This window comes from Lipotes vexillifer, unplaced genomic scaffold (genome assembly GCF_000442215.2).
Source record: "Lipotes vexillifer unplaced genomic scaffold, Lipotes_vexillifer_v1.1 scaffold76, whole genome shotgun sequence".
Lineage (NCBI taxonomy): Eukaryota > Metazoa > Chordata > Mammalia > Artiodactyla > Lipotidae > Lipotes > Lipotes vexillifer.
In genome coordinates this window covers 3,679,681-3,707,042 of record NW_006773751.1, presented here as the reverse complement: position 1 = coordinate 3,707,042, position 27,362 = coordinate 3,679,681, and the positions used below count along the sequence as shown (strand labels likewise).

The window sequence follows — 27,362 nt, the reverse complement described above, 5'->3', positions numbered from 1 at the left end:
TCTTTCCCTGTTTCCTACCAAATGATTCTGTTTGGTGTTTTGCATGCTTACCAATGGGTATTTAAATAATTAGACCAGTCAGGTAATTTTAAGTGAACATAATTAAGATTAAGTAAAATAATGAAAGAATTTGAAAGTAGGAGTTGCTTTGGTGTTTTGCATTGTGGTATTATTCTTTGCTTAGTGAACCTAGACATTTAGTCATAGACATTTAGTAGGTAGATAAAACAGAATCATTTATTGTCTCTATGTGTGTTAGTATGGATAATTTTGTGATTTTGTTGTACTTTTGAAAATCAGGGTTTTGGTTTTTTTGTTTGTTTTTGCCTTTTCCTTCATTTCCTTTCATTTTCTAAATGGAGCTCAGATTCTTAGTCAGAATTTGAATCCTTTAGTTCTCTTTTTATCCTGTGACATTTATTGCTTTTCTAGACATTAGTCAGGTTAGCAAACGCTTTTCTCCAAGGGGTCATACTTGGAAAAATCAAATTTTCCTCTCATCCATTGTACTTCTTTACCATGTGTTGAAACCAGTTTAGGTGTGGGCTTAAATTATATTGCAAACCTTCCTGGATGTAACCATTTTATAGCCTGTTTGTATTTCACATACAAGTTCTATGTGAATTGGACTAGCTCAGAGTCACCTTTCAACTCCTTTGCTGTCATTATTTGTAATGTTAAGTTGATGACTCTCTTTGCCACTTATCTAGGGTCCTTTGACTATTCACACTTTGATCCACAAAAGTCAGCTGATTTTTGAGGAAGTGTAATTGTAGTCTGAATAATTATTATGATTTTTTAGGAGAGAAATACGTAGTAAATTGTTAAATGTCTCCAACATTCCAGGTACAGGTCCAAAACACAAACTAAGATGAGCTCTTTGGCAAGCAGATCATAAAGGTTTTGTAGGTCATCGTAGGAGCTTTGGCTTTTACTCTGGGAGGTGGGGAGCCACTGACCTCTATACTGAGACTAGGGAAGCAAGAATGGGAGTTTAGAAACTAATTAGGGTGCTATTGCAATAATCTAGACAAGACATGGTAGAACTTGGGCCATAATGGTATTAGTGGAAGGGCTGAGAAGTGACCAGATTATATTTGAAGGTGGAGCCAACAAGCCAGTTCGCTGGTTGGATTGGATGTGGGAAGTGAGAAACAGAAGAGTGAAGAATTTTGGCTAGAGCAGCCGCAAGAATGAAGTTATTTTTTAAAATAAGGAAGACTGGGAGAAGCAAGTTTGAAAGTGGGACTGACCAGGAGCTCAGTTTGGACATCTTAAGTTTGAGGATCTTATTAGATACACAGATAGAAATAAGTGAGTCTGGAAATGAAGGGAGAAGTACAGACTGGAGATACAGATTCAGGCTTTTAGCAAATAGATGGTGTTTGAAGCCATGAGATTGAGTGAGATCATCAAGGGAAGTGTACTTAGGTAGAAGAGAAAAGCTTAAGACTAAGCCCTGGAACATTTAGAGATTAGGAAGATGAGGATGCATTAGTAAAGGATGGACCAGAGAAAGAGAATGAAGATACAGAATTTTGTTTCCAAATAAGTAAGTCAAGTGTGTGGGGAAGCCCTTCTGTTTTTGCAGGGTTCTTTCCCTTTGCAAGCTCTGCATTCTCTTTGTTCCTCACCAGTAGAGGAACCCCAAGGAGGACAGATGAGTTTTTGCAGATGTAAAACCATGGCATACATTTTGATTTCAGGTGTGAGGCAGTCAGCTATGGAGAAGTGCCCACTCATGAAAAACATGCACCTTTTATTCTACCTCAGAGAATTCATAAAAGAAAAGAGCCCTGTGAATATAAAGGAACTGTGAAGAACTTTTGTTAGTGGCTGCCAATTTACCGTCCTTCAGAGATTTCAAACTGGTGAAAAAACATGAATGTAAAAAGGATAGGAAGGCCTCTATTTCTGCCTCACACATTGTTCAACATGAGCAAATTCATAGTGATGGGAAACCTAATAAAGGTCAAGAACTTAGAAGAAAAAAAGTGTGTGTGAAGAGGCAGAGTGGGGAGTGGTTAAGCCCAGAATGTACTTCTCACTCGCTAGTTCTCAGTCTCTTGCATTCAGCAGCTTACAGATTACCCAAAATACAAAAAATTTATATTTACCCTGGCATTTGACACAGATTTTGATGCAGCAAATTCTTTTCCATTGAAAATGAGATGTTTTCTTAAGGCATATGAACATCTGGCCTGAAGCACCCATTTCCAAATTTAGAAAACCTAGAAAAAACTATTTTCCCCTGGTAACAATATCCAGATTTTAATTTATTCATAAAAAAAAAGATTTTTTCAAATTGAAACCATGCAAAAGCATGATTTACTGAATTTTCAAAAGGAAATTACTTCTTCAGATGGTAGGGTCTTTGCATACAAACAATACAGGGAGGTATATAAATTGACCACATGAACTAGAACGAGTAAATATTCATTTTCAATGTAAATATAACCTACATGAATTCAACTTTTTTTTAAAAGCCACTGGACATCTTTCAAGAACACTGTTAAACAGAGGAAAAGTGAAAGCTGAACAGTGGACAACATTTTTGTGACACATACATTTATAGAAGAAAATGTGTCTCTACTACTGCATGTTGTCTGCTGCCTGGCTGGGGGATAGCACAAAGGTGAATTGAGAACCTTGTCCAGTCTGGTTGTTGTGTTTCTTTGACATTCCAGTAAAGTTAATGCTTTGATGCCCAAATGGGCAAAGCAAAGTCAGAGCCTGAAGTGAGCAAGAACCTTGTTTGCAGGTGATGTCAGAAACGTGATCATAAAGCTGGTTTAATTAGAAAGTGCAAACCCTCATAAGTGCATGCTTCCTCAATTCTCAAAAACATCGTTCAAATTGAACGGACACATTCAAAACCAAACATCTAGTAATTCAAGGCTGCAGAGATCTCCATGCCTCTATTTTATTACACTGAGATAAAATCTTAAAAGTACCCCATGATCTTACTTACAAAATCTCTGGAATTTTAAAAAACTGTGCCTATGATATCACATTTGTTTCATTATCACGGAGTCCTCAAAACCCAGAAATATCTGGTAAATGTACTTAAAATTATAATTTCACATAGTATGCCTTTGATACATGTTAGCAAGCATAGGAAAAAGATATTAGAAGTCTTTTAGAGTCAAAGGCAGCTGTGCGAAATTTTCATGTTTATGTAAATGAAGAAGTCAAACAGAAAATCTAAAATAACACCACCAAAGAAAAGGGAAACTAAACTGGAAACACTGAGGAAAAACCAGTCTTGCACCTATGTTTTCCTAAGTTTATTGACCCAAGTGACGAAGATTTGAGGAAATTTTTTAAAAAAGGAATATTAAAAAGCAGCATATACTAAGACATTTATGAAATTATTGAAAAGGATAACTCATTTAATCAAAATTGTTAGAGGATATTGATTACTCAAATCTTAGCTTTAACCCTGACCATCTCTGTTAAATTAGGCTGAGGTCTAACTTTATGTGTAAACTAATGACTCTTTTTATTCCCAAGACATTCACTATTAGGAGTATTGAAGTATTTTCAAGATGCTAGAATCTTTTATAAAAATACACTGTGATAATGATAATATTGAAAGAAAGGGAAATGAGAGTAATGAAGATTTAATATTACAAGAAACATATCCTTCTATTTTTCAAATAATAGAATTTTATTTTTTCACATTAATTTTATTTTTTTTAATTTTTATTTTGTATTGGAACATGTTTGATTAATAATGTGTTAGTTTCAGGTGTACAGCAAAGTGATTCAGTTATACATATACATGTATCTATTCTTTTTCAAATTCTTTTCCCATTTAGGTTATTGCAGAATATTGAGTCACGTTCCGTGTGCTATACAGTAGGTCCATGTTGGTTATCTATTTTAAATATAGCAGTGTGTACATGTCAATCCCAAACTCCCAATCTATCCCCACCACCCACCCTTCCCCACTGGTAACCATAAGTTCGTCCTGTTAAGTCTGTGAGTCTGTTTCTGTTTTGTAAATAAGTTCATTAAATAATAGAATTTAAATGGTGATAAATAATGGCTGTGTATAGTAGCACTCAATATTTAAATTGACCATTAAATTTATATATATAAAAGTATATGTGATTATATATCCTTCGCTGTGTAAAAAGCTTTTTAGTTTGATTTAGTTCCATTTCTTTATTTTTGCTTTTGTTTCCTTCGCCTAAAGAGACAGATCCAACAACTGCTAAGAACAATGTTAAAAAAGCATACTGCCTATGTTTTCTTCTATGAGTTTCATGGTCTTAGGTCTTACATGTTGGTCTTTAATCCATTTTGACTTTATTTTTGCATATGGTGTGAGAAAGTAGTCCAGTTTGAATCTTTTGCATGTGGCTGTTCAGTTTTCCCAGCACCATTTATTGAAGAGGCTATCTTTTCCCTATTATATATTTTTGCCTCCTCTGTCATTGATTAAGTGACCATATAAGCATGGGTTTATTTCTCTTACATTGAACTATGTGTCTTTTTTTGTGCCAGTCCTATACTGTTTTTTTTTTTTTTTTTTTTGCGGTACGCGGGCCTCTCACTGCTGTGGCCTCTCCCGTTGTGGAGCACAGGCTCTGGACGCGCAGGCTCAGCGGCCATGGCTCATGGGCCCAGCCGCTCCACGGCATGTGGGATCTTCCCGGACCGGGGCACGAACCCGTGTCCCCTGCATCGGCAGGCGGACTCTCAACCACTGCACCACCAGGGAAGCCCTCCTATACTGTTTTGATTGCTGTAGCTTGTAGTATAGTTTGAAATCAGGGAACGTGATACCTCCAGCTTTGTTCTTCTTTCTCAATATTGTTTTGGCTATTTGAGGTCTTTGTGTTTTCATACAAATTTTCAGATATTTTGTTCTATTTCTGTGAAAAATGTCGTTGGTATTTTGATAGGGATTGCATTGAATCTATAGATTGTTTTGGATAATATGGTCATTTTAAAAATATTAATTCTTCCCATCTGTGAGCACGGTATATCTTTTCATTTGTCCATGTTGTCTTTAATTTCTTTCAGCATTATCTTATAGTTTTCTGGCTACAAGTGTTTTTTTTTTTTTTTTTTTTACGGTATGCGGGCCTCTCACTATTGCGGCCTCTCCCGTTCTGGAGCACAGGCTCCAGACGCGCAGGCTCAGCGGCCATGGCTCACGGGCCCAGCCGCTCCGCGGCATACGGGATCCTCCCGGACCAGGGCACGAACCCGTGTCCACTGCATTGGCAGGCGGACTCTCAACCACTGCACCATCAGGGAAGCCCTACAAGTCTTTTAATCCTTAGTTAGATTAATTCCTAGGTATTTTATTCTTTTTGATACAATTGTAAATGGGATAATTTTCTTAATGTCTCTTTCTCATAGTTCGTTATTAATGTATAGAAATGCATCATATTTCTTATGTTAATTCTGTAGTCTGCAACTTTACCAAATTCATTTATTAGTTCTAATAGTTTTTTCTGATGGCATCTTTAGGATTTTCTATATATAGTATCATGCCATCTACAAGCAGTGACTGTTTTACTTCTTCCTTTCCAATTTGGATTCCTTTCATTTCTTTTTTTCTTGCCTGCTGTGGCTGAGACTTCAAGTACTGTGTTGAATAAAAGTGGACCAAGTGGGCATCCTTGTCTTGTTCCTGATCTTAGAGGAAATGCTTTCAGCTTTTCACTGTCTTGTATGATATTGGTTCTGGGTTTGTCATATATGGCCTTTATTATGTTGAGGTATGTTCCCTTTATACCCACTATGTTGAGAGTTTCTATCATAAATGGATGTTGACTTTTGTTGGAGCTTTTTCCTGCATCTGTTGAGATGATTGTATACTTTTTATTCTGAGTTTGTGAATGTGGTGTATCACATTGATTGACATGCAGGTATTGAACTATCCTTGCTTCTCTGGGATAAGTCCCACTTCATTGTGGCATATAATCCTTTTATTGTATTGTTGAATTTGGTTTGCTAATATTTGCCGAGGATTTTTGCATGTTATGTTCATCAGTGATATTGTCCTGTAATCTTTTTTTTTTTTTTTTTTGGTCATGTCTATCTGATTTTGTTATCAGGGCAATGGTGGCCTTGTAGAATGTGTTCAGAAGCATTCCTTTCTCTTCAATTTTTGGGCATAGTTTAAGAAAGGTGTTAACTCTAAATGTTTGGTAGAATTCACTTGTGAAACCCTCTGGCCCTGGACATTTGTTGGTAGTTTTTAAAAAATTAGGGATTCAGTTTCCTTCCTGGTAATCAGTATGTTCATATTTTCTGTTTCTTCCCGATTCAGTCTTGGGAGATTGTACATTTCTAGGAATTTGTTCATTTCTTCTAGGTTGTCCATTTCTTTGGCATATAATTGTTCATAGTAATCTCATGGTCTTTTGTATTTCTGTGTGGTCAGTCATAACTTCTTTAATTGCTAATTTCATCTGTTTGGTACCTCTCTTTTCATTCATATTCTGGTTATGAGTCTGGCTAAAGGTTTATCAATTTTTGTTTATTTTTTCCAAGAACCTTCTCTTAGTTTCACTGATCTTTTCTTTCTTTCTTTTTTTAGTCTCCTTGTATTTCTATTCTGATCTTTATGATTTCGTTCTTTCTCCAGTCTTTGGGTTTTTCTTGTTCTTTCTTTTTTCCTAGTTGTTTTAAGTGTAAGGCTAGATTATTTATTTGAGATTTTTCTTGTTTCTTGAGGTAGGCTTGTATCTCTGTAAACTTCCCTCTTAGAACTGCTTCTGCTGCATCCCGTAGATTTTGGATTGTTGTGTTTTCATTTTCATTTGTCTCCAGGTATTTTTTGACTCTGATTTCTTCAGTGATCCATTGATTGTTTAGTAACATATTGTTTAGCCTCCATATGTTTGTGTTTTTTGCAGTTTTTTTCTTGTGGTTGATTTCTAGTCTCATACTGTTGTGTTCAGAAAACCTGCTTGATATGATTTCAGTCTTCTTAAATATAAAATATCTTAAATATATTTGTTTGTGGCCTAGGATGTGATCTATCTCAGAGAATGTTTCATGTGCACTTGAAAGGAGTGTGTATTGTGCTGCTTTTGGATGGACTATTCTATGTATATATCTATTACATTCAAATAGTTAATGTGTTATTTAAGGCCAGTGTTTCCTTATTGATTATCTGTCTGGATGATTTATCCACTGAGGTAAGTGGGGTATTAAAGTCTCCTACTATGATTGTCTTACTGTCATTTTTCCCTTTAAAGTTTGCTAATATTTGCTTTATGTATTTAGGTGCTCCTGTGTTGGATGCATATGTATTTACAAGTGTTACGTCTTCTTGTTGGATTGATCCCTTTATCTTTATGTAATGTCTTCTTTGTCTCTTGTTACAGTCTTTGTCATAAAGTGTATTTTTTCTGATGTAAGTATTGCTACCCTGGCTTTCTTCTCATAGAATTTAGTGTTTTGTTTGGATTCCTTTCTCTTGTTTTGGTGTGTATCTATTATATATTTTTGGTTTGTAGTTACCATGAAGTTCATATGTAACAACCTGTCTATATGTGATTATTTTAATTTGATGGTCTCTCTTTTTTTTAATTTTTTTATTATGAGAATTTTCAGACACAAAGTTGAATAATGCAATACACATCCATGTGCCCATTACAGAACTTCATCAATTGTTATCATTTTGCTAATCTTGCAGAAACAAGTGTTAATTATAATCAGAGATAAAACAGGATTCCAACTTTGTGGAAAAGAGTAAAATATAATTTTTTACCAACAGTCAAATGGTGAAGGTGGGCAAAATCATCGCATGGTGCAACATGGTAAAGTAAATAGAGGGTTAAAGTCCTTAATAGAAGGATGCATCTTGCATGAAAGGAGGTGGGACATATTTTATAGCCCCCTGTTCATGCTGCAGGAAGATTAAGTTGATGATCTCTTAAGTTCAAACACATTTTAACCATCCTACATTTAACACTACTGCCCAACATTTAATGTTTGTGACATCATATTTTACATCTTTTGTTTTGTCTATCCCTTAACTACTTATTGTAGATATAGATATAGATGATTTTACTACTTTTGTCTTGTAACCTTCCTACCAACTTTGTAAGTGGTTGATTTACTACCTTTACAGTATGTTTGCCTTTACAAATGAGATTTTTCCTTTTGTAATTTTCGTATTTCTAATTGTCATCTTTTCTTTTCCCCTTAGTAAAGGCTTTGAAACATTTTTTGTAAGGCCAGTTTAATGATGATGAACTCTTCTGGCTTTTTCTTTTTTGTAAAACTCTTTATCTCTCCTTTAAATCTGAATGATAACCTTGCCAAGTAGAGGATTCTTAGTTGTAGGGATTTTTTTCCATCACTTTGAATATATCATGCCACTCCCTTCTGGCCTGCAAAGTTCTTGCTGAAAAGTCAGTCTAATGCAGGGGTCCCCAATCCCCAGGCTGCAGACCGATACCGGTCCTGACCTGTTAGGAACCGGGCTGCACAGCAGGAGGTGAGCGGTGGGCGAGCAAGGGAAGCTTCATCTGCTGCTCCCCATGGCTCCCCATCACTCACATTACCACCTGAACCATCCCCCGCATCACTCACATTACCACCTGAACTACCACCCCTGAATCCATGCAAAAATTGGCTTCCACAGAACCAGTCCCTAGTGCCAAAAAGATTGGGGACCACTGGTCTAATGGTTGTTCCTTTGTACATAACTAGTTGCTTTTCTCTTGCTGCTTTTAAAATTCTCTTGTTACCTTTAATTTTTGCCCTTTTAATTATAATGTGTCTTGTTGTAGATCTCTTTGGGTTCATTTGTTTGGGACTCTCTGTGCTTCCTGGGCTTGGTTATTTGTTTCCTTTCCCAGGTTAGGGAAGTTTTCAGCTATTATTTCCTCAAATAGGTTCTCTGTCCCCCTCTCTTTCTTCTCCTTTTGGTACCCCTATAATGTGAATGTTAGTATGCTTGATGTTGTCTCAGAGGTATCTTAAAAACTATCCTTATTTTTTTTTTATTCTTTTTTGTTCAGCTTGGGTGATTTCCACTACTCTGTCGTTCAGTTCACTGAGCTGTTCCTCTGTATCATCTAATCTACTTTAGATTCCTTCTGGTGTATTTTTTATTTCAGTTATTGTAGTCTTCAGCTCTGTTTGGTTCTTCTTTGTATCTTCTAACTCTTGGTTAAACACTTTACTGTGTTCATCCATTCTTCTCCCAAGTTCATTGAGCATGTTTATGATCATTACCTTGAACTCTTTATTGATTAGATCGCTTATGTCTTCTTTGGTTAGTTTTTCTTCTGGGATTTTTGTCTTGTTCCTTTGTTTGGAACATCTTCTATCTCCTTGTTTTGCCTAATTCTCTTTCTCTGTATTAGGTAGGTCAGTTACATTTCCCAATTTTGGGTAAGTGGCCTTATGTAGGAGACATCCTATGAGGCCCAACGGGACACTCCCCTCTGGTCACCAGAGCTATGTACTCTAGGGGTGTCCCCTGTGTGGGCTCCATGGGCCCTTCTTTTGTGTTGGAGCTGACAACGATGGGTGGGTTGATAGGTAGGGCTGGCCCTTAGCCCAGAAGGCTGCCAGGCCCTGCCTCATTCAATGGCTCCCAGCCTGTTGGTCCTAAAGCCATCTTTTAAATTTCACTCTTATGAGCTAGATTTAGATTAACAGCTAAACCATTTCTTAAATGAGGAAATCGGTTCTAAGTCAAGGTATCAGACCACAGTCTCTTCTGAGTTATAAGTGGATGTTTAGATTCCTGATTTGCTCTTTTATCTTCCTCCCCACCCTCATCATGGAATAGTACAGATTAATTCAGTTTTGTGAAAGGTGATTCCAAGGCAGTGCTGCCCATCTGGTTGTGCAAATTATCTGTTGCCCAGCAACTAAGGGTACATGTCATCTAATTCTCATTGTTGATTTGTCCTTATTTTTTAAAATGTCCGGCAGATGGCAGTAAGGTGTCTTAAATAAAAAATTCCTTTTCTGATTCAATTAAGTCATCTGTATAGGCTACTGTCAGGGTTGCTGTAAATCCAGAAGACATAGGGAAGGAGAAATCATGAAGGAAGTCAGTGTTTAACTGTGGACCAGCTACTTGCTAAGTTTAGAAACTGTATCATATCTTAATATTTAAGTTAGTCTAACAAACTTTTTTTTTAACTTAAATAAAATACATTCTGTTCTTCAACTTTGTCTGTATACTTTTATAACAATCTGGAAGGTCAGGCTAGAATTTTCAAATTTGATCCCATGTCATGAGAGACCCTATAAACAGGCATGTGGACATCCTGGCTGATACATTCAAGCTCTGTTGGGGTTGGTGCCCCAAAACACCAACCAAGTAGAGCCCTCTAAAATGTGATGCCCAGGTGAGGGGCCTCTCTCGACCAGTCCTAAGGCAATATTAACCTTAGTAAACCACTATGGTAGTTGGAGAATTGGGTGGGAATTGTAATGAGTAGCATCAGGAATGGTTTTTGATTCAGCCTGGACTTCTGAAGAGAAAAATGGTGGATTGAACATAAGCATATAATTTGTATTCCTCGCAGAAACCCCACTACAACTATAGTAAAGGGATATTCTTTTAAAGACATGATCCTTCAAGGATAAGGAGAATGGCAAAGAAGAAAACAACCACAAAAAACAATAATACATAATAATAAATTGAAAGCTGGAAAGCAAATGGAGTGTGGTAAATGTCCTAGCTGACCTGAGAAAGCCAAATCTTAATCTAGCAACGAAGAAAGCCAAGAAGCAACCAGATTTTTACCGCAGAATCTTCAAATAGCTCAGGAATCGATGGCAGCAGGAACACACAGTAGTAGATCCCTCAGTCTTCTGCTCTCCCCCAGACCACTGAATCGTTGCTCTTCCTGCCCCCATCTCTACCCTAATGGAAAGCTGTAGGTTAATTCTGTGGGGGATAAAACTCAAGGGTCTCTGGACTGGGTTATACCAGGCAAGGTTGAGAGCACAGGGCACTTTACCAAATACAAGGGGATAAAATGAACACCTGCATACTGAATGATGGAGACCCCTCCACCTGTCTCCCTCACTTGCCTTTTACCCTCCAGGCAGGAGATCAGTGCCATGGGGATATTTAACCAGCCCAAGAGGAAAGACCTAAGGACACTGACATTCCCAAAGCTAGTAGTCATCAGAGGGAAAGCCTCTAGCTTGAAAGAAAAAATCCAAAACAAATAAAAGCAAAAGGAAAAAGAAACTTGGAGGAACAGAGGTATGCAGGGAATAGAAAACTTAAAAAAAAAATTATGATTATCTTCAGAGAGAGAAAATATTACATATGTGAGACAAGAACTGAATGTTACACAAAGCCAAAATGCTGCTGTGTATTAAAAAAAATTTTAGCAGAAATACAACTCAATAGAAGTGTTGGAAGGTGACAATGAGGAAATATCCCAGGAAGTAGAGGAAAAAAAAGATAAAATAATTAGAGTATCAGTTTAGGAAGTCAAAACAATGAGTTCCAGAAAAAGAAAAACAAGGGGAGGAACTCACTAGCAAAATAATTTAAGAAAATTCCCACAACTGAAGGATATGAGGTTCCAGATTGAAAGGAATTACTAAGTGCCTATGACAAGGCACATTTTCGGGAAATTTCAATTTGTCTCTGATGACAAAGAGGCCATTTTACAAACTGCCAAAGAAAGGAAAAACAGATTACAAACTAAGGATCAGAAATCAGAATGGCTTCAGACTTCTATCAGCAGTTTCAGAAGCTAGAAAACAATGAGGAATGCCCTCAGTCTTCTGAAGGAAGATTATTTCAATATAGAATTCTGTATTTAGCTGTAAGTCATGAATTTCATATGAGGATAAGACAAAGACATTTTCAGACATACAAGGTTAAAAAAATTACCTCCTACACATCATTTCTCCTGAGGCTAATGGGATACATTGTTAACCACGAAAGAGCAGGATGTGGGATATAGGATAGGAGATCCAGTTCAGGGGAGAGACGGAGGGTGCAGAGGGAACCCGGTTACATAGCTCGGTAGCAGCCGCAGAGTGATGACAGCCAGTTCAGACTGGAGCAGTCAGAAGGCTGCCGTGAAGACGTCTCCAAGAAGACCAAATTGATATAACTGAATTAATTGAAACAACAGGAAACGAATTTGGGATCAAATTGACAATAAGGACATAGAAATCTAAGCAAATAAATGATGACAATAACTAAAGCAAGTTTCCATGCTTGTTCAATACTAGTTGTAATGTCCTCTTAGACTTGAGGTGATAAGCAACATAGATTAATGCTTTTATGACTAAAGCCAGCTTCCTCCCACTTTATTATAAGTATTTAATTCATAAAATTTACTCTATATTAGAAGCTAGATAAATCAAAATAGCACACTTGAGTCATTCCTAGTTCTGCTCTCTCACTGATTCACTTAACATCCTTCTCCAGTAACTGTCGCATTCTAATTTTTAGTATATTATCTGGTTCTAGAACTGACTAGAAGTTAGGACACTTTAGGACTAGCTCAGTTCTTCATCAACCTTTTCTAAAAAGCAGTTTATTTGTGCTCACTACCTACTCATATTTTTCTGTACCTTGAAATCTGATTTCATCTGCCACTGAAATTTCTAGCAGTCTCAGAGATGTGATAAGTTCCATAACTGCTGTCCTCTTCACCTTCTAACTCTCTTCAGAGTTTGTAATGGTTGACTTCCTTCCCCTCTTTAGAGCTCTCCTTTCTTGACTCCTGTAACTTTTTTTCTCTTGGTTGTGTTTCTCCCTTGCTGTACCTTCTTGACTATTTCCCTCTTTGTAAGTGCAGGTATCTAAAGGTCTTATCCTTACCCTTCTTTGCTTGCTTTGTCCTTTCTCTGTAGATGACTTCACCTATTTTCATGTTTCCAGATATCATCTTGGTGCCAGTAACTTTTAAGTCCCTATTTCTGGCTTCAATTTCTCAGTTCCAGACCTGAATTCCCAATTGGTCATCTGAACATCTCTACTGGAATGTTCAAAACTGAAGCCATTCTCTTTGTGTAGTTCCCTTCTTTATCCCCTCCTTCCCCCACAGCCTGTGATTGCTGTTTCTGTTAATATGACCACCATCCTTCTAGTCCTTCTAACCTTACATTACTCATTTGTTTCTACCTAGATGTTTTAATAACTACCCATCTATCTCTTCTTGGTTCTATCTTCTTCCTTCATGTTACTCCTTTCACTGCTTGTTTGGCATTAATCTTCTTAAAATCACTATTGAATCATATTACTTTATTTCTTTAAACACTTTTGTCGGATCTCCATTATCTATAGGATGAAATCCAGATTTGCAATAACACTACAGGTCCTCTGAATTCTGACCCAGACTTGGCTCTCTAACTTCCTCTTTCTTTACCCACCACAGATAGTCTGGGTCCAGGTCATAGGACTGCTTCAGGCTTCCCGGGCATTCTCATTCCTGGGCTTCTGCTCACATTGGGCCATCAGCCTGGATTATCTTGCTATGTTCTCTCACTCCACCACCCTCATCTATGATAGTCCCATTTGTCCTGAAGCCCAATTAGATATCACCTCTTGGCAGTTTTTCCTTTTATTCCACTAATCCGAATTCACAGCATTTATCTCTGATAAACAGCTCCTTTTTTACCTCTAATAATGAATGTATGTCCTTACGCTTTTAACAAGTTGTTGGTGTGTATCTTCTTTACTAGATTGGAACCTCTTAGTTGACAACACTATCTTCATTTTGGTGTCACCATGGCAACTAGCAGGTTGTTTTGTGCATGGCTGCAGGTTGAGTGAGTGAGTCAGGTTGTTTTGTGCATGGTTGCAGGTTAAGTGAGTGAGTGATTGTTGAGCAAATGACTGACACATTAGAGAAACCTTTGCTTGACTTTTTCAGGTGAGGCACTTCAAAGTGAAAAGTAATCTTAGGTGTGGGAAGTATTTCCCCTCCACCCCCATCCTCTGCAGGGAAAACCACATCCACTTCAGAGAAATATTTTAGGAACGAAATTAGAGAATCATTATCATTATGCGGCCACAGGGACTATAAACAGTTATACAGTCACAACTGTTGGTTCTGATAAATGCAAAGTTGGTATGCGCCATTGTCCAAGTTAACAAATCATAGCGTCGAGTGTACCTGGTTGCAAATGTCAGATCTGAACTCTTAGATTGTGCTGCTGGTTAATATTGTAACTATAGTTGTGTTAGTGAGCACAGCATCTGTGCTTTTTTTTTTTTTTTTAAAGATTTTGTTGGTAGTAAATAGCTTTTATTAAATATTTTCTTGTTCCTATACAGAATGGTAAGATAAAATATGTTCTTTTAATAATAGAAAATGATCTTTTTATCCTTTCTGCTGCATTTCAGGTTGATAGCATACACGTGTGTGCTATTGTTGGAGTTTCGGTTAAGAGATTAATTAGTCTATCAAAATCACAGGAGCAGATTTAGCAGTTATCTCACAGGTAGGGAGCTTACTGCTTTAGGAAAGAAAGTTCATACCTGTGACTGGAACTCTCCATTCTCTCTGAAAGGATTGCCTTTATCAGAGGCAGTTGTGAGGCAGTGGAAATGGCACAAGCTTTGAAGTTGCCCTAACTGGATTCCAATTCCATCCCTTCTCATCATTTTTTTTTTTAAGATTTTTTTTTTGTGATGTGGACCATTTGTTTTTACATTAATTTTTATTGGGGTATGGTTGCTTTACAATGTTGTGTTAGCCTCCACTGGACAACAAAATGAATCAGCCATACATGTACAGATACCCGCTCCCTTGAAGTGGACCATTTTTAAAGTCTTTATTGAATTTGTTACAATATTGCTTCTGTTTTATGTTTCGGTTTTTTGGCCCCAAGGCCTGTGGGATCTTAGCTCTCCAAACAGGTATCGAACCCACACTCCCTGCATTGGAAGGCGAAGTCTTAACCACTGGACCACCACGGAAATCCCCTCTTCTCATCATTTTTATCCGTCAGCCTCAGCTTCCTTATCTGAGGAGATGTTTATTATGATTTGAAAGAAGAATGCATGACCAACAACATAAATTTTGATTTGAGGCAAACTTCAATTCTCTCTGACTCATGGAACCAGTGAGATAATAGAAGTGTTATGTTTCTTATTTTATGTTTCTCATTTTGCTTGGACAGGTTTAAACCAACCCAATAAAGAAATTTCAGGTATGGCATCTTAGGAAGCATCCTGTCTCTGTATCTCATGAATTTACTCATTTGTTTTTTCCATTTTTACTTGCACAGTTTGGCAAATTCCTTTCTTCTAAAGTACAGTCATAATTCACCATTCTGTTATGTAACTTGAGGTAAGAAAGATGGGAGTGGAGTTGTTTATAGTGCATCTTGAGATTTATTTTTGAGACTTGATCTAGGCTCTTGGCTGCTATGGAAACTTTCCCAAAAGGAAAAATATATGATTCAGATAAGTTGAGCAAAATTATCTAAACATTGCTTACTTTACTTGCGCCAGCAGTGTCTCCCTCTCCTCTCTTCTTCCCCCCACAACCCTTCCCACCCCCTCCTCCTGTTCTTCTTTTTTGGGGGGGACAGGGAGCAGGATTGGCTCAGCTATTTACTGAAGCCTTTTTAGTTTATATTTCAAACAGAAGGATTTGTAAATCAGAGAGGCGGAAAATCTAGTTGAGTTTGTATCCAAAACAGACTGGAGCTGCCTCCAGGGATGAAGCGTGTTTTGTTATGACCCTCTTGGCACTCCCCTGCCATCTAATTTCTATAGTAACAATACTTAAGAAAGGAAGCTCCCAAGTTTCTCATAAAGCTGTTGTGTCTGCTGGATTGTTCTGACTACTTTCTTTTCTCTGAAATGTACAGCCTATTTACTTTCCTGTTGTCTTCAGAAATTTGCACGTTAACTTTTTCCCATTTCAATTGACAGTTAATATATCACAACAGGAACTTCCCATCCATTTCATTTTTTTCCTTTGCTTACAAAATAATTTTTATTTTGTCTGTGTTTGCCATGTTATTTCTAACTACAGAGTAGAGAATAACAGGAAAAATTCAAGGTAGAAAAAAGTAAAAAGAAGATTAATTCTTGGGGTAGGAAGGAAGTGAAAGAGACTGAAGTAGAAAGAGAACTGGTAATAAAGATTATTATTTTATGTCAGTTCATTTTTTTATATCTTAGAGCCCTTTGGGTTTTTTTCCTTTTACTTTAATCAAAGTAGTGCCATCAAAGAGTCAAAAACATATTTAAACAAACCTTTTGTAATTAATTTCTAAAAGTAGGAACTGTAGGGAAGTATTCAGATGTGTGCATTAGGAACCAGATGAGCTGGGGAGGGAGCCTGTGAAATAATACATTGGGAGTGACTGACAGTAACAGAGAGAAAAATATATTTAAAAGCAGAATATCATCAGCAGTACACAAAACAATTAGATAAAAATAGCCTTGGAGTAGCTGCTCAAAGCTAGAAAGTTCCACAGTGGTAGGTAAGCCTCCCAAAAAAGAAATCACATGCAAAATAGGAATGAGGAGAAAATGTGGCCTCTTCTAATAATGTTTAATGTCAGTGATATAGCATAGGGTTATTGATAAAGATGAGCTTTTATAACTAAATGTGTTTCTATGGTTAATAAATTAGAATTATACTAAAATTTCCATAAGCTTTCCCAAACTTAGCAATGAATTTAACTGCTCTGTTGTATTTATGCCTAAATAATACATTCTTATATAGTACTTGTCTTAGTTCCTGCTGCTATAATAGGATACCATAGACTGGGTGGTTTAAACAGCAAACAGATTTGATGTCTGCTAAGGGCCCTCTTCTGGGTTGCAGACTGCTGCAATAGGGTTGTTTGTTTGTTTTGTTTTGTTTTGTTTTGTTTTTTGATAAATTCAATAAATTCTTGAATAAGTATGCTGTGTAGACTTTATCTCACCTCCTATCATGTTTTTTGGATACAATACCATGAACTGGCTATTTTAAGTGTGAATCTCTGATTCTTCCTGTTTCTTAGTATCACTGATTGCTCTATCAGTTTTATCTCTTTATATTTTTAGAATAAAAATAAAGAATAGTTATGAATATGAAGAAACAAGTGTGGCCAGATAGACACAATGATGACGAAATAGTGACCATGCTGGGCTTCCCTGGTGGCGCGGTGGTTGAGAGTCCGCCTGCCAATGCAGGGGACACGGGGTCGTGCCCTGGTCCGGGAAGATGCCATGTGCCGCGGAGTGGCTGGGCCCGTGAGCCATGGCCACTGAGCCTGCGCTCCGCAATGGAAGAGGCCACAACAGTGAGAGGCCCGCATACCGCAAAAAAAAAATAATAATAATAAATAAATAGTGACCATGCTAAGGACTGGCTATGCATTCTGTCATCTACTCCTGGCAGTAGTCCTGTGAAACAGACGCTGCTATTATCCTCATTTTATAGACAAGAATACTGATGCCAAATGAATGGCAGAACCAAAATTCAAACCCAAATATGTATGACTCAAAATCCAGTTTATTATGATGCTTCCCCATCCCTTTGTACAAATCGCAATTACTGATTGGCTATTTCTTATTTTTAAATGACTTAAATTACTGACAAGCGGCTGTGAGACCTTGTCTGTCTTTTCTCTCTTCCCAAGATTTTGTTCCCGATTCAAAGCCCTACAGAGTGACTGACTTAGCAAATTACCTTTCCTTATGGAGATAATCCTTTCATTCATCATATATATTTTAAAAATTTCTATTATGTGCTGCACACTGTTCTGGCCTATGTGAATAAAGCATTCAAAACAGTCAGCAGTGCAGACCAAAGCCCCTGCCTTCATGGAGCTTACATTCTGGTAGGAGTAGACTGACAAAGATAGACAGCTCTACGTTATGTCATATGGTGATGATGAATGCAGTGGGGGAAAACTGAGGTGGGGTACAGGATCTAGAAAGTACTGTGGGTGGGCAAGAAGGCAGAGGAGCATTATTCTATATGAGATGACCAGGGGAAATCTCACTGTTTAAGGGACATTTGGTCAAGATTTGAAGGAAAAATTCCAAGAACTGAAGGTTATGAGTTTCCAGGTTAAATAAACCTGTTAAGTGCTCAGCAACGTAAATAAAGACCTATTTCAAAGCACATCTTCAGGAAATTTCAGAACATCTGAGATAAGGAGAACCTCCTAAAAGTTTTCAGGGATTTAAAACAGAAACAAAAATATGCTATACAGCATTCGAATAAGAGTGGCATCTGAGTTCTTGACAGCAATGTTAGAGGCTAAGACCATGGAGTAGTGCTATTAAAGTTCCAAGCGAACATGACTCTAAACTGAAATTGTATTCCAAGCTAAATAATCTGTCAAGTAACAGAAGGGGTAAATCGAAAAGGACAAGAAGAAGACAAAGGGAATCCCCAGAATACTGGTGAAGGGATGTCCCGGGATGGCAGCCATGTAGCTGACTTAGAGAGTGTCCAGTCCAAACTGGGGTAAGAGGATAGAAGGCTTTTAGGGCCTTCTCAATTTAATCTCAACATATCTAAATAATATTCTTATACCACTAGGTTTTATTTAGAAATGTTGAGATAAATACCAAAAGACAAGGCTAAAAATTAAAAGAATGAATGCCTTTGATGGGGTGGGTTATGGGGTTGCTATTTTTTTATTAGCCTATTTGATTTTAAGTATAGTTGAGATTTTTCCCACAGTGTACATATATTACTTAATAAAGTAATGTGTAATTTAAGGAAACAACCTTCCGAATGTGTAAAATCAGCATGATAGTTACTACTTTACAGGGTTGTGAAAAATAACATGTTAAAATTAAGTTCCCCAGAAGAATGCTGGCATATACTGGGTGCTCATTAAATGTTTGTTTCTTTCTCTCTGCCAGTTTTGCTGTATTTTCTGTAAGAAAAGAAATCTTGAGTTCCATACAATCGATGTATGAACACATTTAAAATCCAACTAGTTTTTAAGTAGGGTACTGAAATTTCAGACTTTAAGTACAAATTATGCATAGTTTAATAGATTTTGACAAACATTCTAGATGCCAGATTTTTCATGAGAACAACTCCTTTCATTAAAAAACAGTCACAGTAAATATGTAATCAGAAATGAAGTACACAGCAAACAATTAATTTGACGAAATTTAATGCCCTTTAACCACTTTGGATGTACTTCTTACTATCAACTGGACAGGAAAATCTATCTCCAGCAGTACTTAGATCAGTATTTATTATACATTCAATAAATCTTGGTTGATAATATTGTTGACTAAATTGCCTTAAGTTATCAGAGTCATTTGTGGCAGGAAAAGTATAAATGTTGTTGACTGCTAAAGTGAAGGCACCAGTTTATTTCAGTTCCACTTTATTACAACATTACTATCAGGTGACTAGTAAACCCTGCACAATCTTTTCTCAAAATTATTTCATTGAGTAAGTCCAGAAGATTGAGCTAATATTAGCCCGTAATATGAGGAACATAAGTGATGTGTTAGTTTCTTTTACTGTTGCGGCTTGAAATATATGCCCAAAGTTCTATAAGCTACTATCCTACGTACCTACTGAGAAATTATTTCACAGAACATTTCATTTGTACCTCTCCTTGGGTAATTTATAATGTCAGCATTTTCTTATCAAGGCATCTACTATTACAGTATAGGGTATGTGTAGTGTCTTATCTCTAATAGTCTTGGTAAGAGTAATACTTTTTTGACAGTTACAGACTTCTTCACATGATTGTAGTTGCATGGGGATGTACTCTCGACCATGTAATGAACACATTAAAAGTGATCTCTGGTAAAAGAATTAAACATTTTTATAAATGGAAGGAAAAGAACCATTTAGAGAATCCAAGGTGATGATAGCTTGTGAGTCCTAGTAAATGAAGAAATCCATAAAGATATTTATCTCAAGAAGGTGAGCTTTTTGAGGGAAAGAATGCCATGTCAAATCAGGGATGAATGATAAAAACTGTTCTCATTCCCAACCCCCTCCTTTTTACAGCCTCCCTCCCCCAAACACACAGAATACTATTTTTATTTTATTTTATTCAACAAATGCTTACATAGTGGTTTGTGCCAGAGATTGTTCCAAGCACTTTGCAAATAGTTACTTACTTTATGAGCTACGTACTATTATTATCTCTGTTTGTTTACTTTTTTAATATTTAATGAAACCAAGGCAGGGCTTTTCCAAGACTCTGTAAGTAGTAAATGGCACAGCTGGTATTTGAACCTGGTAATCTCACCTACAGTTAGTCCTCTGAACCTCTATGCTCTTTCTGCTGCTCACCTTAGAGTGGTGAGCAAAAGAGGCTGAGTTCTTAAGACTTCCCTGGTGGCACAGTGCTTAAGAATCCGCCTACCAATGCAAGGGGACACAGGTTCAAGCCCTGGTCCAGGAAGATCCCACATGCTGCGGAGCAACTAAGCCCGTGAGCCACAACTACTGAGCCTGCACTCTAGAGCCCATCAGCCACAACTACTGAAGCCCACGTGCCGCAACTACTGGGGCCCGCACACCTAGAACCCATGCTCCGCAACAAGAGAAGCCACCGCAGTGAGAAGCCTGCACACCACAACAAAGAGTAGCCCCCCGCTCTCCGCAACTAGAGAAAGCCCGCACGCAGCAATGAAGACCCAACGCAGCCAAATATTAATTAATTAATTAATTAATTTTTAAAAATCTCTACTAAAACAAAAAGAGGCTGAGTACTCCCGAGTCCTATGATGCTGTCAACGGTTATCTCCTTATACCGTTAAAAAAATAAATTTATTAGGAGAGTTGTCTGTTTTACTGTCACTTAGTGGAAAATAATGTGTAGTCATTTATTGGAAAATATGAAAACAAAATATGTAGGTTTCTTGTTGCTATTGGCAATCTTAGGAAAAACTGTGATGAATGAAATTCTGTTTACTTAAAGATGCAACTTCATGCATCATTTAGAGAACTTCTCTACCAAGAACATGTTTGGCACTTAATAGCACTCAAATATTAAGCCTAATTAAACAGTGAACAAGGATGCACAATATTTTTTCAGCATTTTCCAGTTCATCATATTCTTTTTAATTTCATGTGACATAGAATTTAAAATATTTATCATGAAAGCCTTAGGAAATTTGAATGTTTTATAGGAGATCATTTTAATCATGCAACAGCTGATGGTACAGGGTAAACCATGATCCATAATAATCACATTTTACAAATTCAAGCCTAGAACAAAGGACAAAGGACAAAACTATATCCTTAAAAGCAGTGTTGTGATCTTTCTCTTGCCAATGAGATAGAAACCATTGTATTTATTTCCTGACATGAGGGGAAAAGGGATATTTCCAGTTCCCATACACAAATATCCCTGTTCTTATTTCTCTGGATGGCCTCTTGAGAGATCTAATAGTGGGAGTGTGATTCTGCCCTTAGTCACCAATGACTATTTCCTTAGCAAATTCATTAACCCCTCTTTTATCTCTCAGTTTTTGTCACTTATAAAATATCACTGAAGTATTAGACTTCCCCTAAATATAGCTGTTTTTCACTTATTTCTGTTTTCTATCAATATGACATTTTAAGACCAGCATGTTAAATACATTATTTAGTTTTAAATTAGTTCAAAAACCCAAGCCATAGGCACTCTAACTTTATTATATCCTGGGGCAGATTTATCTGTTAATAGTAACCATTATTGAAGGTACGTTAAAGAATAGTACAGGCACATAATCATAATTCTTGAATATGTTAAAACCCCAATTTTTGTTTTTTATTGGGGTTACATCACTCCTATCACTGAAACAAATCTCTCATAGATGATTTTCAAGTTTTTCATTGGTTTTTAACTTCAGCAATAATAAAGTTAGATGCCATGTTCTATTGTGGAGAGAAAATATGTTATCCATTGTGACGGACCGAAAAATTTGTTATTAAAGCAAATGGTAAATCAGTCCTTGAATGCAGTATTTTTGTTGCTGAACTACATGGTGCTTTCTTTGTAGGATTGCTGGTTTGGAATTGACTATGTGCCTTGTCTCATAATTCTGTACCTTTTGTACCATTGCTTTTGCCTTTTCTGGAAGACTATCTAATTTATTTCTTATTATGTAGAACTTTATTCAGTAACTATAAAGAATTTTTTTATACTGTATGTGCAGAAATTTAGAAGGAAGTTTAACCTCTTGAAAGTTATTTTTCATATTTACTGAAACTGAAAATGATTATTTATGGAGTTATTTTTCATGTCCATAGTGTTTTACACTTGACTTTAACAGATTGGCGGATCATACATTTCACCTTTTAAAATAAGAAAAAATCTCATATCATTACATAGGAACTTTCAAAAATAACCCTTTTCAAAATAATAGGGGAAACATGTATGTATTTCAAAATGTAATATTTGAAATGAAAATGTAATAACACTAGTATCATAAAGTGGAACAGAGATGCACTCTTGGAGCCTAGAATATAATTGAATAAAAGGTTCTAATTTTTATTACTATCACCATCCTAATGGTTCAGAAGTAATGACTAGAAGTACCACACATTAATTTTCCCCTTGCTTAATAATTTCAATTTTCCTTTGGGGAATGGATTTTTCTATTAAAAAATAATCAAAGAGGGAAGAGATATGGGAACATATGTATAACTGATTCACTTTGTTATAAAGCAGAAACTAACACACCATTGTAAAGCAATTATACTCCAATAAAGTTGTTAAAAAAATAATCAGAACCATCTTTTAAAAAATCAAATATATTTGACACATAACATTGTATGAATTTAAGGTGTACAACATGTTACTTTGATACATTTATATATTGTAATATGATTACCGTTGTAATGCTATTTATCACATTACCTAATTGTAATATAATTTTGTTGTCTATAGTTATTACATTGTGCATTAGATCTCTATGGCCTATTTACTATCCATTGCAAGTCTGTACCCTTAAACAACATCAGTTTTATGCCCCCAAACCCATCCCCTGGTAAGGACCATTTTACTGTCTGACTTGTTTTGAGTTTGACATTTTAGATTTCATATATAAGTGATGTCATACCATATTTTGTCTTTCTCTGTCTGACTTATCTCACTTAGCATAATGTGTTCAAGGTCCATGCATGTTGTCACAAATGGCAGGCTATCCTCCTATCTCATAGCTGAATAATATTTCATCGGTATATAAATCGTATCTTTTTTACCCACTCCTCTGTTGATGGGCATTTAAGGTTGTTTCCGTATCTTGGATATTGTGAATAATGCTGCAGTAAATATGGGAGTGCGTATATCTCTTTAAAATACTGTTTTCATTTCCTTTGGGTATATACCCAGTAGTGGAATTGCTGGATTGTATGGTAGATCTATTTTTAATTTTTTGAGGAACATCCATATTATTTTCCATAGTATTGGATCTATTTATATTCCCATCAATAGTGTATGAGGGTTCCCTTTTCACCACATCCTTACCAACACCCTTGTCTTTTAGATGATAACCATTCTGACGGGTGTGAGGTGATAATATCTTATTGCTGTTTTGATTTGCATTTCCCTGATGACTAGTGATGTTGAGCATCTTTTCATGTGTCTGTTGTCCATTTTGATGTCCTCTTTGCTTCATGATTTATCTCTTGGAGTTCTACTAGATTTTAGCTTGCTTTAGTTAGTTGTAAGAGAGTAATGGAAATTGAGTGAAGTGGACTTTACCTGCTGTATGCACTAGTGTTTTCAATTATATAGTATATGTATATGTTGTTGTATCAGTGGTATGCCAAAGATGACTGTACCATAACATCTTCGCTTTTTATAAGTAGACTTATGGAAACAGTAGCCCACACTTGCAAATATTCTTTAAAACTAAGGCAAAAATAAATGCCTAATTGACATATTTTTACTGAAACTGAAGTGTTATCTGCATTATATGGGAAAGGTGGACCAAGAGTACTTCAGTTGTGACAGCAGATTAGCTTAACAGGAAATCAACAAGCCAAGCGATGCAGATAGTTATATATGTATTTTAAAGCCACTGAAGAAAATGAGTTTTTGAAGGCTTTATTAAAGTTCAGTTTAAGCTCTTCTTTTAAATGAGGAGGGCCAGTGTCACAGGCATGTCCTTGGCTCTGTGAACACATGAGATATCCATTAATATCCAACCCTATCCCAGAAACCTTTTAGTTGCTTCTTACTGTTTATTAATGATTTTTTTTCATAGAAATAGAAGTGTTGCTTTTGTTTCTGTAGTATATTATTACTCATACACTGAAATAAAACTAGAAAAAGATTTGCCTGGATTTTTCCACAAAGGTTTTGCTTATTTTTCTTTGAAGTACGGTCCTATTCATATGACAGCCTGAGTATTGAGAAGGGTGACTGATGTGTGATTTTGCCTGCTCTTTGTAATGCTTTCTCCTGACCAATGGCCATTTCAGGTAAGCAAATGCAGTCTACTAAATCATCTTAGCTGGAAAAGCAAGGCAGCCTAGCCAGAAGTTGTAAAAACGTTGTGTGGCCATCAAAATTGTCACTTGTCTGGCATGTGCCTTTTCTAAACACTCTGAGTACTTTGCTAACCATATGACTAACAGATCCTTCGGTCTTTATAATGCCTTTTTATCAGAAGAGAAGTATGCCTTGTGGTCCCATCATATACAAATAAAATGGAATAAAAATCAGAATTTCAGTGGCATTTCTAAATAAGTGGGTGACTTTGGTGTTTGTCATTCTAGTTATAAACAATGGTTTCCTTTTCTAATATGAACTCTGAAAAGAATGCAGTAGGAAGGTCACAGCATCAGAATGCCAGTCTGGTTTATGGGGAGACATTAACAGAAACTGTGTTTATGGTTAGAAGAAGCTGTGTCTGATCATCTGCTGTTCAGAAGAGGGAGCACACGTACAGACTGGTGTACACCTCAGTTTGACTGCTATCAGTATGTGTATCTGCTTGGAGGAGGAGACGACATGTATTACCAGGACTTTTTGTTTGTTTGCTCATTTGTTAATTTGTTTGATAAGAAAGTGGATGTGCAAGTAACTTTTAATTATATGCAGCTAGCTTTTTTGTGTGTGCCCTTTGATTTTCAGAAAATCATGCATCTATAGTTTTAGGGTTTCTTAATGGCTGTTACATTGACTTCTATACCTGTACCAAAGTCAGAATTCCATAATTACTTTTGTAAGGGGTAGGGAGAAAATGTACTATCCATATTCTTCAAAGTTCACAGAACATACTGTTTGATTCATAACTAGAAAAAAATATCCTAGCCTTTTAGAAACAAAACCAATATTCATTGACACTGAACTTGAAAACTCACATAGAGACAGCCTTCGGTAGTCCATTTATACCTGTTTTCAAGTTGTTTATCTAGCAGATATTTATTAAGCATTTATTATGTGGCAGACATTATATACGTTCCAAGAAGGACAAGAACAGAGTGCTGTGTTAAGTTATAATAGGACCATAGTTTGACAGGGTGGTGACCAAACTTTAAATTTGATTGATGTTCTTATTTATGTTTGAATTATAATATGGAATTCCAGAACCAGAAGAGACCTTTAAAATTATCTACTCCAACCCTTCAATCAGTGTTTGAATCTTTCTTATTATTCATTTGATCATTGCTAATATTCGACTATTTTTGACTTACAAAAATGGCATTTTCACGGAGTTCAACCTAGTAGAACCATTTAGTAAGTACGGTGCTGGATCATGACTGCGTAAGATGGATTAGTCAAGACAACCCTATCCAACTCTCTGTATAGGGGAGAAGTGTGAAACCAGATATTGACAACATAGTGACCATTTGCAAAAATAAAATGGCTCAAGTGCCCTCATCTAACCAAAATGAATATGCTGGGTGCTGAATTGAGCTTTCTAGTTATGTGATCCAATATATCATTTCAAAATGCCTTCAGACTCTATGAGGCTCTTCTAACCCATGAGGGATTTTCTGCATGGACATGAATTTCAGTTACTTTGTAACTTGAGCTCATGGCTGGAGTGTGAGCCATTTACTCGTGCTTCTCCAGCTTCTTAGAGAACTCCTTCTTAGTGTCGTAGTTTAAGATTTTATCAGTCTCTTCAGTGTCTACCTCAAAAGCTGCACTTCTGTGATCAAGGCAGCACAACACATGGCTGTGGGTTCAGAGACATTAAAAATTATTCCAAGAAGCAACATCTAGGGATCAGGATTTCACCTATTATAAGTAGGTCCTAATTGGGTAAATGATGAAATGACTATTTTCCCTTCGTATGTAATTCGACTGGCTTCAATTAGTTAACTTGAAATCGCACAAACCTGAGACGAATTCCTTTATATTCTTGTTTCACCGCATGTACATACACAGTGTTAGGCTGTGGCATCAGAAAATGGATATGCTATGGTCCCTGTCCTCAAGTTATTCTAAAGCACTCCTCAGTGTAAGTACTTACAAAGGTTTGGTAATTGAAATATATTTTTTCATCCATCCATCCATCTCTCCATCCAGGCATCACTGATTAAGTACCTATTAAGCCAGGCACTGTTCTAGGCTCTAGCAATAAGCTGAAAACAGACAAAGCCCCTCCCTCATCTACCTCATGTTCTGGTGGGGAAAAGAGACATTAAACATCAGTACATAGTATAAGGTTAGAGAATGATGAAGGCTACAAAGAAAAAAAAAATAGTGGAGAGTAAAAAAACAAAAAATACTGAGGAGAATGTAATCAACTCTGGGTAGGAAATAAGGTAAACCACACTAAGAATATAATTTTAAATCTGGGTTTTCAAGGGTAAATAAGAGTATGACAGGCAGACCAGGCAAGGAATGAACTTCTAAATAGAGAAGGAGCAACATCAAGGCTAGAAGGCATAAAACGGGATTATAAATAGGAATGCATACTTGTGAAAAGATTTAGTATAGAAAGTAATAAAATATGGTATATAATATCCTTTGAACAGTGTTGACTAATGGAATGACATCATATTTGGGTATATGAAAAATTGTTTCCTCAACAGTGCTTCTCAGATTTACTCAAGTATCAGAACTCTAGGTAGTGAAAGTGCTTTTTGCAGAACACAATAAATTATTGTTATAATTCACCTTCAAATATCTGAAAATGTCATTATCGATCTGAATTTGGAAATATTCCAGGCATCTTTAAGGTTAATTAACAGTAACAGATTCTAACATTTTAAAATATATTTAAAAAGAAAAAAACTCACACTTGAGAAAATCGTATACGTGAACTTTCTCTTTCATGTCACGGAAGATTGCTATTATTCTTTTTTATCATCAGAACACGAGTTCAGTAGCATAGTTTGAAAGCTGCTGCACTACAGTTATTCATCAGATGGGCTGCCAACCCGTGTGGGAAGAGTTAGGGAGTCGCTGCCTCTTGTAGTAGGCAGCTCGGAAAGCGAGCGCCTTGCAATGGCTCTAACTTCCTTTTATTGAGCTGAAATCTCTTT

General features: G+C 36.5%; 1 protein-coding gene across 1 annotated transcript in view; it reads left to right on the top strand.

The window, feature by feature from the left end:
• Positions 1–27,362, top strand: part of RASAL2 (RAS protein activator like 2) — a 396,824-nt gene that overhangs the window by 214,790 nt on the left and 154,672 nt on the right. The window lies entirely within an intron of this gene.